We start from the raw sequence: 15,919 nt of genomic DNA on the forward strand, positions 1-15,919 counted from the left end.
AGATGATAAGCCATGCACGTTATAGCTAAGGGTGGTAGAGAAAATTGGAGGGACCTGGGTTCAGGATGGCCTCAGTGCCTCCTTCACCACCCCAGATTTCTCTGTAAGTAAGCATCAACCACACTCATTTAAGTCACTGTTGATGTGTTTCTTTGTTGCATGAAACCAAAGGCAACAGTAACAAATGCAGTCTTACACATAGCTTCTTTCTGAATCCCCAAATTAAAGTTATAAATCTCCCTTAAATTTAGAGGAAAGCAAAGTAGCCACAGTACCCTAATTTTGGGTCGATGTTAAGGCTCCTCAATAGCCTGTTGTACTCCTTATAATCAACTAGAGATGGACAGATACTTACTACATGAGTGTCATGTTAAAAAATAAACCAATAAGCATATACGTAATTGCATAGGAATAGTGACCTCAAGGTAAGAGACAACTCTATAGCCATTCAAAGAAATTAAACCTTCTAGATTGGCAAATATTGAGGCTGCAGTACTAAGTATTGGCAAGTTCTGGTGAATGAATTGGTGCAGCTTCTCTGGAGACAAGTAAAGGTGCTGACGATGCTGATGAACATAATCTGGGCTCCACCAGCTCTCATAACAGCACTAAGATACTTAGAATGTTTATTCGCTCTGCTCTGCTCTGCTCTGCTGTCTTTTCTCATATATTGGAGGTTGAACCAAGGGCCTTAATTCTAAGCTATATCCTCAGCCTGCTTATTATTTGTTATTTTTTAGATAAAGCCTTGCTAAGTTGCTCCTTTGGCCTGGCTGGGCTTCAATTTGTGACTCCCCCGCCTCAGCCTTCCAAGGTTTTGAACAGTGGATGCCTTCTACATGTTCATCAGTAGGGGACTAGACAGGCATAGTGATGGAGTGCAAAAGGACTAAGATGGAAAATAAAATAAGACCCAGACCCATACATGGATACACACAGACCTACTGATGTGTTGGTGCCAGCACTTGACAGCCAGCTGGTAAAACTGCAGCCATTCTGCAAATTGGTTGGTGCTCCATCCATAGCCCAGGGCAAGCCATTGTAGGAGAATTTACAACATGGGAATTGGCAAAAGCTACAGATTATTCCCTTTCTCCCCTATGAAACTGATTGTTAAATATTTACCAGCAGGTCACATGAATAGATTTCAAAAAAAAATGTTTTAAAGGCAAGTTTTAGACAAGGAGGAAATGGGAAGTATTTGTTTAATTAGTCTAGAATTTCTGTTATTCAAGATGAATTAATTCTAGAAATCTATGCAGCATAGTGTATGGTCAGTAGTATGGTATTATGCACTTAAAAATTTAAGAGTATTGATGCTATGAACCTCTCTGCAGAATTCTAGATCCAGGTGTGTGACTCAATCCCATACAATTATAAGCTATGCAGCATCTACCAAATCCCTCATCATCCTGTGCTTCGGTTTCCTCACCCTGAAAAATGGTAATATTATTATTAGTTTGTCTCATATTTGTTGAGAGACATAAAGAAGTAATTTTATTTCACTTTCTTATTGCTGTTGCTACCTTGCCTTCAATAAACTTAGCTACTTATTACTTGGTAAAAAAAAATTTAAGAGTACGTCTCACAAAGTGTGCTCAGCACAGACACACACACCCACCCACACACACATACACATACTATACACACATGAAAAAGCTACACAAGGAAACTTTTGAAGGTGATAAAATGTCTTGTCTGGATTGTGGCAATGGTTCCACAGGTGGACATGTATGTCCAGACTCATCAGATTATACAAGGCTGATCAAAATGTATGGTCAATGTTTAAATTTCAAAAAAATTTATACCAGTAAAAGACACATTGCCATTAATTCCCCTCAAGACGCGTCCCCTTGCCTCAAGCACACTTACCATCGTTCTGACCGCTTTCTGAAGCAGTTTGTGGAAGTAGGTGAACGCTGATGCTAAGTACCATCCTGAGAAAAGACTGCCTTACAGGCATCCTCTCCACTTCACTTACTGCATCTGGCACTGTGTGACTCCCAGCTCTTCTCCAAAGTCAAAGTGACCACCAAACTAAATATTTTGAATTGATTCAGGTCATCAAGGCAGCCACAACAGACTTTGAGAACAGCTTCAGAAAGTGGCCAGAATAATGGGATAAGTGCGTTCAAAGCGAGAAGTATTTGGGGGGGGGGGGTTAATGGCAACATCTTTTACCGTAATAAAATTTATTTAAAAAATAATAAATGTTCACTGTACTTTCCAATTCTACTTTATATAGATTATGTGGATTTCTTTTTATATAAATTATATCTCCAGCTGTTGTTTAGAAGGCAAGTTGTAGTAAGATCCAGTATAATAATTGCATAGACCTGAAGTTTTTAAAACATGTAAAGAAATGTTATATGTTGGTAGTATTTTTAACTGCTAATACAGTCTCGATAAATGCCAAATTTGTGATGATGTTTATCTCTGGAGAAGGAGCAGTGTAATATAGGTATGGTACTTGATGTGTTTTATCATCTACATTCTATTTATTTTATTTAAAAATATTTGAAGCCCAAAAAGAAAAGTGTTGGTGCTAATACATTCTGGGTGAAAAGTATAAAATTTTCTTATTTTCTTTGCCCTTGCCTATTATTTAAATTTTAAAACCTAGTCAAAAAATAAAGTAGGAGTCAAAATTTGTTCTTCACATTTCATTGATCATTTATAGGAATTTAAAAGTGCAGCTGCTGTAAAAAGCAGTGTGGCAGTTACTCAAAATGTAAATAGAATTACCATGTGACCCAGCACATCTACTCTTGGTGTATATCCATGAGGACCGAGAACACGTGCGAACAAAAACTTGTACACAAATGCTTATAATAGCAAAACTCACAGTAAAAAATGGGAACAACCCAACTACCCATCAACTGGGAAACAGATAGCCTGGCTGGATGGAGAGGGAAATGAGCATGATGAGATTATGGAAAAATTCGAATCCTGGTGTCTTGCTGGCAGGCATATAAAATGGTACAGTCACTTTGGAAAATAGTTTGTCAGTTCCTCAAAAAATGAAACCATATGACCATATGACCCAGAAATTTCTTTCCTCAGTATAACCCAAAGGAAATGAGACTATAACATGAAATTTTAAAAAATATACATGAATAATTATAGCAATGATACTCACTTTAGCCAAGCCATATATGCATCAACCCATGAAGAGAGAAACAACATATGGTATGTCCATACAATGAAATACTATTCAATCAAAAATAATGAAGTACTGGTACATGTTATATAAATAGATCTTGAAAATGTTATGCTTAGAGAAGCCAGTCACAGAAGATACGTTGTATGCTTCTTTGTGGTTTTTGTTTTGTTTTGTTTTTGCCAGGGCCTGGGAGAAAAGGGTGTGGGAACTGACTACTTAGTATAGAGTTTGAAACAGAATTCCCTATTCTGGAATTCAATAGTTAAAATTGTTAAATAACATTGTGAATATACTAAAATCTAGTGAAATTCACTGTTAAAAATGGCTATTATGTGTGTGTTTTTGTAAGAACTTTTAGGGTGTATGTTTATACTCTAAGTAACTATAACTACTTTGAAAATAATGATACACAGTGAATTAACTACTTTTACTCTTATGAGATTTTGTTTTTTTTCATAAAATAAATACTTAAGTCTTAACCACAGTGTAATAATGATTTTATATGAAAATTCTTTGCATATGGTTATGTTAAAACAGGGTTATTAGAGTGAGCCCTAATCCTGTGTGACTATACCCTTCTAAAAATGGGAAACTTGGGCACAGAAACAGAAGCACAGGGAGAATGCTACATGCATGCAAAAAAAGAAATAGGTGATGCGTCGACAAGTCAATGAACGTCAGAGACTGTTAGCAAAGCACTAGGAGCTAGGGGCGAGGCTTAGGACCCATCACAGTCCTTGCAAGAAACCAAGCCTGCTTACACCTAGATCTCAGATTTATAGACTCCAGAACTGTGAGATAACACATTTCTGTTAAGACACAAAAATGGCTAAAATGTTGAATGTCATGTAAATTTTATCTCGATTGTAAAAATCATTTAAACTATGCATGTCATCCATGGCCAGATGATGCTACATTGTGGGAAAACACTTCCTTAGAGTTAATGTAATGTGAGAGAGTGTATGACATAAAACTGTGGTTAAAGTTCAGAGATTTGTAAATGTCAGTGTCTCTAGGAAAGCAGCACCCTTACCTGTTTTGTTTATTGATTCTCTCCAGGACTCTGCCCAGAAAGAGAACATTGAAAGCAGTAAGAAATGTGTGAAATAAATGGACACTTGCATAGATATGGATAAATGCACTACAAAACAATTTAAATGTTTTCAAGAAATAAGGAAGTTCATGACAATATAATTTATATAAACAAATACTAAACTGTAGCATTACATCAACATTATTGAAAAATGTATGTATATCTAGAAGAAATATATTAAATTATTAAGTGATATTTCTAAAAATACAGTGAAATTGCTCTGGCATTTATTTGTGCATTGTTTTATTCATTTCCCAAATGTCTACAATGAGCCAAAGTACCATCCTTTGCACTTAGAAAGAAGTTAGTAAGTGTAACTAGAAAAATCACATCAGTCCAAGAATTAAAACTAGGCAATGAATCCATAAACCGAAGAGAAAAATCAACAGCCGTGTGTGCTGGGAAGAGAGAATCCAGCCACCTGCTTACGGCTTCCCTTACCAGCAGCTTTTACCATGAGGAGACAGAAGATGCCAACATCCACAGATGATTCATGTGAAGTGACGCCAGGGTACAAATTGTTTCCATACCAATAGCATAGTTTCTTTCAGCTTAATAGCAGGGCAAATAAACAGTCTTTTACTGTGAAGAAAGTCTTAAAGCTTACTATGGGGAAAGTTATCCATCCATCCAAACACATTGTCTGCCTCCAGATCCACCCCAGATCGTTTGCAAATGATCACTCCAAACTCAGCACTTCAAGTAGCCACCTTCTCCACTAAATTGCCTTTCCTCCCAACTCTTACGGATTAAATTGTGCCCCCTGTTAAAAATTCAGTGTTGACATTTTTAACCCCAGGACCTTAGACTATAACAATATTCTGAGATGGGGTCATTAAACAGGAAATTAAGTTCAGATGAGCTCATTAGTGTGGCTCCTAATCCAATATGACTAATTCCTGATAAGGAGAGTAGGACAGATGTCATAGAGGAAGTGTTGCTAGGGCAGAAAAAGACGGTACTGATCTGTAAAGCATGGAATGTAACCTCAGAAGAAAAACAGTTCTGCTGACACCTTGGTCTCAGATTTCTGGCCTCCACCATGGTGAAAGAATAAATTTCTATTGTTTAAATCACGCAGCCTGTGGTCTTTCTTATGGTAGTCCTAGCCAAGTCATATACTCACCTGCCATGTGAATGAGATGTTCGGTGATGACTTGGTTAATTTTATAGGTTACTTTGGCTCAGCTCTGGTGCTCAGTTGTTTGGCTAAATACTATTCTAGTTTTTGCTAATGTTATACATGATTGATATTTAATTTAGCAGGGTCTGAGTTACCCTTCAAAAGTGACTGAACTTTGTTCAGTCAATTGAAGGCCTCAAGAAAAAAGACTGAGGACCCTAACGCAAAGAATTTTGTTTCCTGTCAGTCTTCAGACTCCAGGCCATAGCATCAATTTTTGGCAGAACTTTTAACCTGTTAACCAGCCTCAGCTTACCAGATCCCACAATCACGGTAGCCAACTCCATAAAGATCTTGCCCTTGCTGTCTCTCCCTGCCACTTCCTCCCCTCCTTCCCTTCCTCTTCTTCCTCTCTCCACACATGCTACATGTACACACAAACAAAAGATGTAATCAAAACTTAAGTGAATATTTTAACTTTTAAAAGTGTATTCAGCAAAGGACACATTGCCATAAGTCCCCCTCACAATATTCCCCCTTGCTTCAAACACCTTTATCCCATTCTTGTCCCTTTTGTCCCTTTCTGAAGCCATCTTATAAGTTGTCTTCTGTGAGTTGTACTCTTTGGCTGCCTCAGTGACCTGAATCCATTGAAAATGTTTGCCATTCATTTTGACTTTAGGGAAGATCTAGAAATCTCATGGTGGCAGATCTAGTGCATAAGGTCAATGAGAATACACAGTAATGTTTTTATCAGCCTCATTCCACTGGGTTGCGCTTAGCAGCAGCATTCACCGTATTTCTGATCATACCTCAAGGCGCTCACGAAGTGGTCTTCCAGAACTGCTTCAGAAAGTGGCAAGAACAGCAGAGTAAGTGTGGTCAAAGTGAGGGAAAGTACTTTGAGGGAAATAAATAGCAATGTGCCTTTTACTGTAATATCACTTTTTAAAAAACATACACTATTTTAAGTTTTAAACACTGTATATGTGTGTGTGGGGAAATTGTTAAGTCTGTATGTAAAATACATGCAACATCAGCCTCTGAGTTATTGTGGTGCACTTTTGAGTGACTAAAGATTGATATTTCATATACTGCTGTTGCACTTGTTTTATATAAAATATATGTTGACTTATTTCTGAATTTGTGGATGGAAGAGATGATCAAATACTTATATATAACATGCAGTTCTTATGTTTTAATGATGACATTGAGGGGCCAGGGATTTAGTTCAGTGGTATAAATGCCTGCTTGGCAAGCACAGGCCGTGAGTTCGATCCCGGTACCAAAAAAAAAAAAAAAAATGACATTGTGGAGAGAGGTCATTTATCCAAATGCCTTACAGCTTACACCCACAGTGTGCTAACAGCCCATAAATTCCAAGCAAATGAACAATCATGGTTATAAATTTCATCTCTTTGTTTGAGCATCCTGCTCTTGCCTTTCAGTCCTGCCTCATCTTGTTCTACCCTATACATTTGGTACTTCCCTGCTTTCTTCAGAAACGGCAGATTTTCTTTCTGCTCTGTTAAGTACATTAACACTTCTAACCACCAAGTAGGGAGCTTCATATATGGACAGTTTGTCCAGGAGGAAAAAGGGAATCTAGTGAGTCTGGAGAATGTCAAGAAGTATAGAGTCCCTGAAAGGCAGGGCAGGGAGGAGCAGGGAGGAGAGGAACGTTCTTCATTCTCACCTGTAGCCAGGGACAATGTGTGAGCCAAGCCGGCAGAAGGCAGCTGTGGGACTTAAGGAATGGTGAGCTAAATAAAGCCAACAGAGTTGTAGAGATTGCACTCATGAGACTGGCATTCCTTCTCCTTGCTGTAAAAGTCACTCCCAAATGTTTTCCTTCTCTAATATACCTGTGACTCTAACTTTTAAGAGGCTTCCTGGGCACGTGGGGAAATGTGGAGACAAACATAGAGCACCTTCATTCTAATGAAGACTCTAATGAAGTTGAGCCAGCAAAGGGCTGGTCTTTGAAACAGTTGTTAAGTAGCAACCCACAAGGCAGACACCAGAACAACTTGGAGAGTCTTTCTCTCCTTAACACTCTAAGAAGTAGCAGTGTTCAAGAAGACTTTCTGCTGCTGCAATGGAAGTATTTCATATCTGCACTGTCTGGTGTGGTGGCCATATGTAGCTACTAAACTCTTAAAACATGATTAGTGCCCTTTTGCTGGGGCTTCTTTGCTCTCTTGTGCCACCTTGAAGTGATGCCCCTGTGCCATGCCACCCTGCATTGGATTATATACTGAAACCTCCACAAACTGTGAGCTAAATAAACCTTTCCTTACTTAATTTTGGGTGTCAGGTATTTTTCTAGCAATGAGAGAAAAGTAACCAAGATAACCTTTGGTACCAGAGAAGTGGGATCATTGCTATAACTATACCTGACCATGAGATTCAAAGCCTTTGGAAATGGCTTGTGGGAAGAGTTTCAAAAGGTTTGGATATGCCTCCTGAAATAGTAGTGCTGGAATGCCTTAGGTTGTTTTGTATGGGAGATTCTGCTTAAAGGTCAAAAGACCAGAAAGCTGATAGGAATCCTGCCAGTAAAGACCAGGTTCAGGAGGTTTCTGCTGGGAAGGACTGCATTGGTTGTTGGACTCCAGATATGTTATGGCTTGGCAAAAGTTTGTTGGTATTTTGTGCATGTCCAGAGACTTTGTCTGACATTAAGATTAAGGGTGGTAGACTAATTAATCTGGCAGAAGAAATTTCAAGGCAACCTAATCTTGAGGTTGTGGCATGGCTATTGTTGGTGGCTTTTATCCATATCTACATTGAGAATCAAGAGCAAAGAGCCCAACAGCATGATTTAAAATATTGTGAGTTTGGCCAGAAATGAAGCTCCAATAAAGTTGTGGACTGAAAAGATAGAGGAAATCTCAATTGCTGAGAAGTAACAGGAGAATAGAAAAGATTCCATGAAGGCATCACAAAAAGCAGCAAGTCTTGAACCTTTGCAGCTGAAAACCTGCAAAAGTGAAACACTTTGCTTTGAGTTGAAAACCACAGGGGACCAAGTTCCAGAATGGTAGCAGCATAGAAAATGTGTTCCTCAGAATTGGATTCAGTGATTCAGGCACTTGACTTCTACAGCCAAGAAAGAGGAAAGCCTGGCTATTACTACAGCTAGCAGCAAAGTTTGGCATCATCTAAGTGACACTGGCTTTAGATGCATTTGAATGCAAGAGTTCTGAGGTTAAAAAAGGCTTCCACACAGATTTCAGAAGGCCTGGGAGGCCAGGCAGTGTGCCTTTGAGTGGGCAGTGTGTGAAGCTGTGAGTGTGAAGCCAAAGGTGCAGCGAGGAACCAAGAAGTTTGGAAAACCTGGGAGCATGCATCATCTAATGAAAGCTGCAAGGAGGGAGCAAAGCCATCCCAACAGAGACACTGTAGGAGCTACAACCAGCAGAAGTTCCATGGGGTAGAATCACTTAAGCCCTTTGGAGCTCACAAGTTGCCACAGATTGCCTCAAATAGTGCACATGGAACTATAGGACCTAATGTTTGTCCTGCTGAGTTTCATACTTGCTTCAGTCCCAGTCCTTTGTATCTCTGTTTGTAACTTTTGGAATAAAAATGTTTATCTCATGCCATGTTGGAAATGTTAACTTTGTTTTCACTCATACAAGGACTTGCAGCTAAGAGTTTATCTTACATTTCTGTCAATTTTTTTGTTGTACTGATGATCAAATTCACAATGTTGCACTTTCCAGGCAGGTACTTATACCACTGAGCTAAATTCCTGGCCCTTATCTTACATTTCTGAGGAGACTTGGGACTTGGACTTCTCAGCAATGCTGAAACTTAGGATTTTGGCAACTCTTGCAAATGGACTACATGCTTTTGCATAAAGGGATGTACATGAGACTTTAGGGGACCAAGTGAAGAATGTTATGATTCCAATGTAATATAATATTGATAGACTAAAAAAACATGATCAGTGTGACTCAGCAAGTGATTTTTACACTTTATTTAATCTTAATTAAAATTTAGATAGTCACCTGTGGCTAGTTGGGTGACGTAGTGGACAGCACAGCACTGGGGGCTTCACAACACCCTGATCTATAAGTCTGCCAAAATAGTATGAAGAAGTAGAGATTCAAATAGGTGAATTTAAGTTTCTGTTACTACTGAGTGCTCTACATCAGAATTACTATCGTTAACAGTCTGGAGAGCTGAGGAAGTTGTGTTACTGCTGAGATACAAGAGCTTTAATTTGGCTCATGTTTTAAGGGGATTCCATCAATGGTTAGCTGGCTCCAAAACAAAAATATCGTATGGAAAGGTGTGAAGGAGCAAAGTGCTTAGTTCATAGTGATCAGGAAGAGAATGGGAATAGTGACAGAGAGGAAAGGTTGAGGGGCCAGACATAGACACCAAGTCCTCACCTCCATGACACAACCAGATGTATAGTTCACCAATTTACTAGGCAGATCTCAAAGCCAATCAAGTTGACACTTCACTCTAACAACCACATCCCAACCCTTGTCAAATTGTAACCCAAACACATCTCTTTAAACTATACTTAATCCCCAAATAAAGACAATAATAAAATAATAGTTCCACCTAACATAATACAGTACAACTATGCTGTGAACCATCAAAACACAAACTTCCCTTCCCAAAGTCTAAACAGTACCAGGATTTTTCAAAAGTCCAAATGCAAGTCTTCCAATATTCAGGACAAACTCTTAGTCACAAAACTTTGAAAAATAAGTCATATAATCCCAAGCTATAATGGCACAAGACAAATATTCCCATTCCATAAGGGAAGAATCAAGGAATAGAAAAGAATCAGACCAAAGCAAGACCATAATACAGCAGGGCAAACATTAATTTTAAAGCTCCATATTTGGCATCTGTGCCAAAAAATGGTAAAATGTAAGTTCTAGAGGGCTTGGGACTTGACTGTACCTTTGGCTTATTTCCACAGCTTCACACATTGCTCTTCACACATGCTGGCCTCCCAGACCTTCCTTTGAAATTTGGGTGGAAGTCTTCCTGACCCACAACTCTAAATTCCACATGCTAGTAAAACCAACAACATGTGGATGATGCCAAGCTTGGCTGCTAGCTCAAACACTAGCTAGGTCTCTTGGGACCATGGCCACAGCATCCTCTGAATGCCTGGATATCCAAATACAGTGAGATGAATCCCAGAGAACCAATTCCCTAGGAAACCCTTGATGATCAGGGGGCCAAGAGACTCTTATCTCAAATGCAAGGTTTACACTTTTGCACCCTTAAGCCTGAAATGGGTAAGGTCTTGCTAATTTCTGATGTTAGTTTATACTAAGTTCATGCTAGATATCTCCACTAAGCCTCATGCACTCATAGATGGGGATTTTAGGAGGTGATGGATCATGGGGTTATGACACTTGTAAATGGAATAGTCTACTGATAAGTTTACAGTTGGCTTGCTGTTAGGAGGTGAGATCTGGTCAGAAGATGTAACTGAAAGTGTGACCTGGAAGGATATATCTCCCCATCCCTTGATCTCTCTGCCTTCTACACCATGCCATGAGCTCTTTCTCCTCTGCCATGCTGCCCTGACTTGGAGCAAGCCAACTATGGACTAAAAGCCCTATAAACTGTGAACCAAAATAAATCGTTCTGTCTTAGCGTTGTGAGTGTTGGGTATTGTGTCTCAGTAATGAGGATGTACTGCAACACCTGAGATACTCTTAAGGCATGTTTCTTCTTTTGCTGTACAAAAGTCCTTGGATTCTTTATAAGGGTGCCAATCTGTTAAATATCCACCCTTCCTTTGGCCCCAGCTTCACATGTGGTTCTTTCTAGGCCAAAATGTAAGTTTTTCAAGTTATTCTTCTCTGCCACTTGCTCCTCTTTGTCACTATAAGTCTAGCTAAAGTCTAGCATGTACTCATGCTACAACTCAAATGTCAGGCTGTCTTCAAATTTCCTCCATCAGATTAACTACAAAATGTAGACAATTTTTTTCTGCCAGAATTAACACACATAGTCTCTAGTCCAACTGTCAATGGAGTCCTTGTGCTGAACTGAAACCTCCTGAGCCTGACTTTCACTGTCTGCATTCCTACGAGCATTTTGGTCTTTGAGCTCCAATGACAATCACCAATAAAGTACTGTTAACAGCATTCTAGGGCTTCCACAATCTTTAAATCTTTCCAAATGCCTTCCATAAAGCAGTGCCAAATGCTTCTAAACCACATGGTCAAGTATAGTCACAGCAATAACCCCATTTTTTGGTAATAATTTTCTATATTAGCTCTCTCACTGCTGAGACATTCCCAACTTTTAGTTGTAGTTTGGCTCATGTTTTAATTTGACTGGATCTAAGACACATTGTAGCAGAAGGGCGTGGAAGAGCAAAACTGCTTAGTTCATGGTGGCCAGGAAGCAATGAAGAGAATCAGTATCAGAAAGGAAGGGATTAGGGGCCAGACAAAGACTTCCATGGCCCACGCAGACACACCTAAAGGTATGTGCCAACAATCCTCAGGAAAACCCTCACACCAATCAAATTGAAACTCCACCCTATACACCACCAGGATGCATCAAGAATTAAGCACTGGAAGAGCTTACCCACTCTACAGGATCTCATCTGGTGAGATGAATAGCTGAGTGTTCACAGATAGAAATACTCTCACTCACGTTAGCCAACATGAATTATCAATCCCTGTCTACTGGTTACTTAGAACTCTAGAAGCAGAACTAATACTTCTCACTTGGTCTTTTTCTGAAGGTGAGATTTTTTGTGTGTTTTTATTCAATTTGGGGGAAGGTTTAGAAAAAAATTTCTCTGGCTATTAGGGAGATTAATAAATAGGGGAAAAATTGTCATCCTTTGGAGAAATTTCATTCAAGTGACCAGAAGTAAGCTGCACTTGGAAAGTAGAAATATTGCATATTGGAAATGATTGCAGAAGACTGAGCAAGAAATAATTTGGCACTCGGTCCCCAGGAAGGATGTGTATACTCAATCCCATTCACTTTTCCTAGGAAAAAAATGTGTTTCCTTCCTGGGCTAAGATAGAGGCTCAGAAATTCCCTCCTGTAATGACTGGATAGAGGCTGTATCCATTTCATCTGGTCAGCTGGGGCAAACAGGAAAGAAAGTCAGAACCATTATAATGTGTTTTAACAAGTGCAACTATATATTTGATTTCCCTGTTTGAGGGGAAATGAAGGGTTAAGTATAACTGGAAGTGGCTTAACAGTGTAGTAACAACTGAATCTTTAAAATAGACTAAGGAAACTCACAAGATAATCTCAAGGTAAGAAAAGTACTGTTTGATTTTACAGCGCACTTCTTAAGAAAATCATTAGGGGTTGAAAGGGAAGTGAGTGGCTGCAGTAGAGACTGTGACCAGTTTCACGCAATGATTATGACTTGAGTCATTTCTGAGGAACAAGCAAACAAATTCTTACACTTTGACTCTGGGTTACATGGCCCAATCTGTCTGCTTGTACCCATTAGAAAATTCCATCACATATTATTTGGGAGATGGTCACCCTGAGTCACACTGAGTAATCACAGTTTAATAAGTTTGGTTTCCTGTCATTTGTTTTTCATTCAGTTCTTGGTACATATCCCAAATTTCTGTTCATCCCTCAGAGCCATTTGAGTACATTAGTACTCTTAAAAGAGCAAAAAAGAAAATTTACATATTATAGAGGAACTCCACTAAGAATATTGTGCTACCTGATTGTCTGAAACACTACATGTTATAAAATGGAAGGAGATCATTTTAGTAATTATACTCGGGCAGCAAGTTTAAACTGATCATCCTAACTATGAAGCAAACAAAATTAAAGATGGTCAACTTCTTTAGTTATCAATGCAAAAACACATCAGATTGTCATACATTCACCAGACTGACAAAAGTTAAACAATATAACACCAAGTGTTGCTAAAGACATGGAGCAACTGGAATTGATACTATTGGAGGTATGGTTTACAAACACTTTGGAGAATGATTTCATATTATCTAGTAAGCATGAACATACACATAACGTGTAACTCAGCAACTTCACTGTCACAAGATATGTATTAGTATATGCATAGAAACATTATTTGTTAGAAGCTGGAACTGTGAACACAGACATACCTCAACATTAAGGGCATACGTTTAAATAAAACTACACTCATTTATATAGACCAGTGGTGGTTAAACCTATGACACACGTGCCAGAGTGGACACAGAGATACAGGGTACCTCTGTGTTAATGCATGAGTCAAATTGCCCTAGCATCTGAGCAACAGATAACAGTTGTCTTTACTAAATTAAAACCTCAGTGTTCAGGTTTAACTGTAGTATTGCCACTTTGAAATAAATAAGTGGGTTTTGGGTCCCCGTTTGGACACTAAGTCCCTGAAAGGGGTACAATCACTGATAGAGATAAATCATACAAATTTGTTGCCCATTTATTGAGAGAAGCAAATCAAAATCCACATGGCTATTTATATTAATCCCAAATGACTGGGACAAAATAAGTGTGCAGACTTGGTTGGTGAAACTATAAATAAATGCATGGCTATTTGGGCTACTCAGCTTTTCCTTTACTGTAAGAAACACCTGAGGCAATCAAGTTAGAACACATTTTGTTGTTTGTTTCCCATCATTTCTATTTTTATTTTAAAACAAAAAAAGAATAAAAAAAGATATAGGCATGAAAAAATGATCAAACAATGGAAGCACAAACCGTTCTTGTTAATTTATTATTTTGTGTTGAAATTCTGCAACATTGTTTTTATTCTCTTTTTTCTTTTGTTTTAAAATAAAACAAGAAAGAAAATAAATACCATATCTCTTTTATCTATTCCATGGTTGTTGGGCATTTGGGTTCTTTCCAAGATTTAGCTAATACAAATTCTGCTGCTATAAACAAAGGTGCACATATATCACTGTGGTATGATGTTTTCAATTCTTCTGGGAAACTACCCAGAAGGGAAATAGCCGGGTCAAATGAGACCTCCAATCCCAGTTTTTTGCAGTCCCCACACTGATTTCTGCAGTAGTCGTACCAATCTCCACTCCCACCAAAAGTGGAGAAGGGGTTCTTTTTCCTCCACGCCACACCAACATTTGTTGTTGGTTAATTTCTTAATAATAGTCATTTTTTTTCTGAAATGAAATGGAATCTCAATGTTGCTTTAATTTGCATTTCTCAAATGAGCTGTGATGCCAAACATTTTTTTCATCTATTTACTTGGTGTTTCCATTTCTTCATCTGAGAAGTGTGTATTCATCTCAGATGCTGATTTTTGGATTGGATCTTTGAATTGGGGAGGTCTGATTTTTTTCAATTCTTTATATGGTCTAGATAGAAATTTTTTGTCTGAGGGACAGTTTGCTAAGGTTTTTTTTTTTCATTCTGTAGGTTGTCTTTTTCACTCTTTTGGTGATTTCTTTTGATGTGCAAAAGCTTTTTTAATAAGATGAGATCCCAGTTGTTCAGTCTTTGAAGTACTTCCTATGCAGTTTGGATTTTGTCCATGAACTCCTATGTCTTCCCTTATGTCTTCAAGATTTTAACCTACCTTGTCTTCCAGTAGATTCTTTCTGTGTTAATATTTACATCTTTAATCCACTTTGACTTCAGCACATAAGTAGACATATATTTAGTTTTAGTGTTCAGCACGTGGAAAGCCAGTTTTTCCAGAACCATTTATTAAAGAGGCTATCTTCATTCCACTGAACATATTTGGCCCCTTTGTCAAAGATGAAGTGATTGTCTTTGTAGTTGTTTCTATATGTTCTAATATGTGCCACTGATTTTTTGTTAGTACCATGCTGATTTTATCACAATAGCTTTGAAGGTTTTTTTTCTTTTTTGTACCAAGGATCAAACTCAGGACTTTGCACTTGCCCAGCAGGTGCTTATGATGCTGAGCTATGTCCCCGGCCATGTAGTATAATTTCAAGTCAGGGATTTTAATGCCTTCTGCCTTGCCTTTATTGCCCAGAATTGCCTTTGTTATTCTAGGTCTCTTTTGTTTCCAAATGAATTCGAGGAATATTTTCTCTAGATCTGTGAGGTATGCTAATAGTATTTTGACTGGGATTGCATTAAATTTGTGTAACAGTTTTACGAGTATGACCATTTTCACAATGTTTGTTATTCCTATCCATGAGAAAGGGATATCTTTCCATTTTCTGATATCCTCTTCAATCTTCTTTTTCAGAATACTGCAATGTTCAATATATAGATCTTTTACATTCTTTTTGTAACATTGATTCCTAAGTATTTCATTTCTTGGATCCTATTGTGAAAGGTGTTGTTTCCCTAATTTTTCTCTCAGTGAGTTCGTTGTTTGTGTACTGGAATGCTATTAATTTTTGAGTGTTGAATTTGTATCCAGCTATACTGCTGAATTTTCTTGCTAACTCTCGTTGTCTTTTGGTGGAGTTTTTGGGGTCTTCTAGGTAGAGTATCATTTTAATTGTGAATAATGGTAATGTAACTTTTTCTTTTCCTATCCTTACTCTTTTTATTTCTCTCTGGCTAACATTTCCTGAACTATATTAAATAGGAATGG

This window comes from Cavia porcellus, unplaced genomic scaffold, assembly GCF_034190915.1.
Source record: "Cavia porcellus strain 051 isolate PalLab524CR breed Dunkin Hartley unplaced genomic scaffold, mCavPor4.1 scaffold_2, whole genome shotgun sequence".
NCBI classification, from domain to species: domain Eukaryota; kingdom Metazoa; phylum Chordata; class Mammalia; order Rodentia; family Caviidae; genus Cavia; species Cavia porcellus.